This window comes from Moschus berezovskii, chromosome 14, assembly GCF_049115385.1.
Source record: "Moschus berezovskii isolate FMDL1 chromosome 14, NW_MosBer_1.0, whole genome shotgun sequence".
Classification (NCBI taxonomy): Eukaryota; Metazoa; Chordata; class Mammalia; order Artiodactyla; family Moschidae; genus Moschus; species Moschus berezovskii.
The window spans coordinates 59,414,950-59,419,742 of NC_142473.1; positions in this window are offsets into that span (position 1 = coordinate 59,414,950).

Here is a 4,793-nt window from a genome sequence, read left to right on the forward strand (position 1 = left end):
GAACTGCTTTTCATGATGTATCCCGCCCCAAATTCCAGTATGCTGTGTGTCCATGGACAGAGCCTTGCCCAATTAGTTCCTTAGTTTCCTCACGTATCTAGTAAGCACACTGCACCCTTCTCCTCTGAGTGCCTCCTAATCTCTGACTGTCTCAGGGTACCTCATGGCCATTGTGGAAACCTGACCTTGGTCTCAAGGATCAGTCCCATTGAAGCAGACTTAATGATCTGAGTGAATTTAACTCCTTCCCAGTATAACAAAAGACTAAATCTTTGGATGTAAGCCCCTCAGTAAGAATGGTTTATTGTCCAGATAGGATGGAAAGGCAGTCAAGACACAGAAGGACATCAGGCAGGGGCAGGTGACTACTCTCTGGAAACAAGAGAGAAGAATTATATAGAGTGTGACCTATGGAGCTAGAGGGATTAATTTCTAATAACAAGTCTGCAACATACCACTGTGTGATCTTGGATGAGTTTCACAGTCTTCTGAGCCTCCATTCCTTCATACATAAGGTGGAAATGATGTCATATACATAATTGGGTTGTATGGATTCCATGAGACATCAAGTTGCCCTAGGGCCTCGAAAAAGCAGTGTATGGCTCTCTTTGCACCTGGAGCTGCTGACAGTTGCCCATGGCAGTTAAATAGTGCTGAGGAGCTCTGTGCTTGTCTCATCCGGAGCCCTCCTGTCCTTCCTACACTGAGGAAACTCTCAAGGAAGGTTTCTCAACCCAGACACTATCAACACAGGTAGGACACTGGACTTGATTTGAAGAAAACCTATGTGCACAGTGCTTGAAATTATTGCCCACTGCAGGCCTGTGACAAAACAACCAGCAATGGGCAGGCAGCACCATCAAGTGACCTTCAGAGAACAAGATGACATTCACCTGACCGCGAGTGGGAGGCTTCGGGAGTGGCCCTCTTACCTGCAGATTCTGTTGTTGTTGTTGTTGTTTGGTTGCCAAGTTGTGTCTGACTCTTTGCAACCCCAAGGACTACAGCAGCATGCCAGGTTTTGCTGTTCCTCACAATCTTCCAGAGTTTGCCAAAGTTCATGTCCATTGAGTCAGTGATGCCATCCAACCATCTCATCCTCTGTCACCCTATTTTCCTTCTGCCTTCAATCTTTCCCAACATCAGGGTCTTTTCCAATGAGTCAGTTCTTCATATCGGGTGGCCAAAGTATTGGAGCTTCAGCTTCAGCATCAGTCCTTCCAGTGAGTATTCAGGGTGGATTTCCTTTAAGATTGATTGGTTTGATCTCCTCACGATCCAAGGGACTCTCAACAGTCTTCTCCAGCACCACAGTTCAAAAACATAAACCAAATCCCTGGATACCACCCATAGCTGCAGCCTGAGGCAAGACATAGCCCTGCCCTCAGGGAACACCCCCCACCCCCACCCCCCCGTGCCAGTCTGAAGGGAGACACAACCATGCCTGAGGAACCTATTCTAGAAGACTCATATCCCTGCCTCAGGAAGCTACAGTCTGAGGGGGAAATACAGCCCTGCCTAAGGGAGCCAAACTAAAGAGTGGACACAGTCTTGCCTAACGGAGTCCAAATCTGAGGGCAAACACAGCCTTGCATCAAGGAGCCATCCTGAGAGGAGACACAACCTTGCTGCAGTGATTCCACACTGATGGAGTACACCGGCCAGGGAGCGCCAAGTTGAAAGAAACATAGACATAACCTCAGGGATCCCCAGTCTAAAAGGAGACACAGCCCTGCCTCAGGGAGCCCCACTCTGAGGAGAAGCACAGTCCTACCTCAGGGATTTCCAGTCTCAAGGGAGAACAATCTTGCCTCGGGATGCCAAATTGTTAGCATAGACACATTGTGCCTCAGGTAGCCTCATCTGAGGATAGAAACAGTCTTTCCTCAGTGAGACCTAGTTTAAGGGGAGGAACAGCCCTGTCTCAGGGAGACTGAATCTGAGGGGAGACAGTACTGTTGATGGGAAGCCTCATCTGAGGAGAGATACAAGTCTGTCTCAGGGAGATCCAGTGAGGTGAGACACAGCCTTTCCTCAGCAAGGGCAAGTCTGAGGAGAGACATATGCCTGTACCAGGAATTCCCAGTCTAAGAGGAAACACATCCCTGCCTCAGTGAGCCCCACTTTGAGAGGAGACACATCCACCCCCTCAGAGAAGAAAGAATGTTAGTGGCTCAGTTGTGTCTGACTCTTTGCAACCTCGTGGACTGTAGCCACCAGGCTTCTCTGTCCATGGAATTCTTCAGGCAAGAATACTGGAGTGTGTTGCCATGCCCTTCTCCAGGGGATATTCCCAATCCAGGGACCGAATCCAGGTCTCCTGCATTGCAGTCAGATTATTTACAGTCTAAGCCACCAGGGAAGCCCCTCCCATCAGAAATCCCCAGTCTAGATGAGACACAGTCTTGCCTCGGGAAGTTAAAGGGTGAGAGTACACACAGCCCTGCCTCAGGAAGATCCAGACAGAGGGGAGACGCAACAGTACCTCAGGGATTTGCCATTTCAGGAGAGACATAGCCCTGTGTGAGGAAACCCCAGTCTGATAGGATGTGCAGCCTTGCTCTCAGGGATCCCTAGTCTGAGGGGAGACACAACCCTGCCTCAGGGAGCACCAGTCTGAGAAGATCCACAGTCTTACCCTCAGGGAGACTCAGGCTGAAGGTAGACACTGCCTTTGCCCAGGAAGATCCAGTCTGAGGGGAAGGACAGCCTTCCCTCAGGAAACTGCAACTGAGGGGGCCACAGCCCTGTCCTCAAACAGACTCACTCTGTTTTTTTTTTTTTAATTTATTGGAGGCAAATTAACTTACATTAATATATTGGTTGGTTTTGCCATACATTGACATGAATCCGCCCCGGGTATACATGTGTTCCCTTTCTTGAACCCCCCCTCCCACTTCCCTCTTCCTCATATCCTCCCTCCAGGTCATCCCCGTGCAACAGCCCCAAGCATCCTGTATCACGCGTCGAACCTGGACTGGTCACACATGATAATATACATGCTACAATGCCGTTCTCCCCAATCATCCACCTTCACCCTCTCCCACAGAGTCCCAAAGACTGTTCTATATACCTAGCTCTCTTTTGCAGTCTTGCATACAGGGTTAAGGTTACCATCTTTCTAAATTCCATATATATGCGTTAGTATACTGTACTGATGTTTTTCTTTCTAGCTTACTTCACTCTGTATAATAGGCTCCAATTTCATCCACCTCATTAAAACTGATTCAAATGCATTATTTTTGATGGCTGAAAAATACTCCATTGTGTATATGTACCAAAGCTTTCTTATCCATTCATCTGCAGATGGACATCTAGGTTGCTTCCATGTCCTGGCTATTATAAACAGTGCTGCGATGAACATTGGAGTATATGTGTCTCTTTCAATTCTGGTTTCCTCGGTGTGTATGCCCAGGAGTGCGATTGCTGGATCATATGGCAGTTCTATTTCCAGTTTTTTGAGGAATCTCCACACTGTTCTCCATAGTGGCTGTACTAGTTTGCATTCCCACCAACAGTGTAAGAGGGTTCCCTTTTCTCCACACCCTCTCCAGCATTTATTGCTTGTAGACTTTTGGATAGCAGCCATTCTGACTGGTGTGAAACGGTATCTCATTGTGGTTTTGATTTGCATTTCTCTGATTATGAGGGATGTTGAGCATTTTTTCACGTGTTTGTTAGCCATCTTTATGTCTTCTTTGGAGAAATGTCTGTTTAGTTCTTTGGCCCATTTTTTGATTGGGTCACTTCTTTTTCTGGAATTGAGCTGCAGGAGCTGCTTGTATATTTTGGAGATTAATCCTTTATCAGTTGTTTCATTTGCTATTATTTTCTCCCATTCTGAAGGCTGTCTTTTCACCTTGCTTAGAGTTTCCTTTGCTGTGCAGAAGCTTTTGATTTTAATTAGGTCCCATTTGTTTATTTTTGCTTTTATTTCCAATATTCTGGGAGGTGGGTCTTGAGGATCCTGCTGTGATTTATGTCGGAGAGTGTTTTGCCTACGTTCTCTAGGAGTTTTATAGAATCTGGTCTTACATTTAGCTCTTTAATCCATTTTGAGTTTATTTTGGTGTATGGTGTTAGGAAGTGTTCTAGTTTCATTCTTTTACAAGTAGCTGACCAGTTTTCCCAGCACCACTTGTTAAAGAGACTGTTTTTTGTCCATTTTATATTCTTGCCTCCTTTGTCAAAGATAAGGTGTCCATAGGTGCGTGGATTTATCTCTGGGCTTTCTATTTTGTTCCATTGATCTATATTTCTGTCTTTATGCCAGTACCATACTGTCTTGATGACTGTGGCTTTGTAGTACAGCCTGAAGTCTGGCAGGTTAATTCCTCCAGTTCCATTCTTCTTCTTCAAGATTGCTTTGGCTATTCGAGGTTTTTTGTATTTCCATACAAATTGTCAGATTATTTGTTCTAGTTCTGTGAAAAATATCATTGGTAGCTTGATAGGGATTGCATTGAATGTATAAATTACTTTGGGTAGTATACTCATTTTCACAATATTTATTCTTCCAATCCATGAACACGGTATAGTTCTCCATCTATTAGTGTCCTCTTTGATTACTTTCACTAGTGTTTTATAGTTTTCTATGTACAAATCTTTTGTTTCCTTAGGTAGATATATTCCTAAGTATTTAATTCTTTTCGTTGCAACAATGAATGGAATAGTTTCCTTAATTTCTCTTTCTATTTTCTCATTATTAGTGTATAGGAATGCAAGGGATTTCTGTGTGTTGATTTTATATCCTGCAACTTTACTGTATTCATTGATTAGCTCTAGTAGTTTTC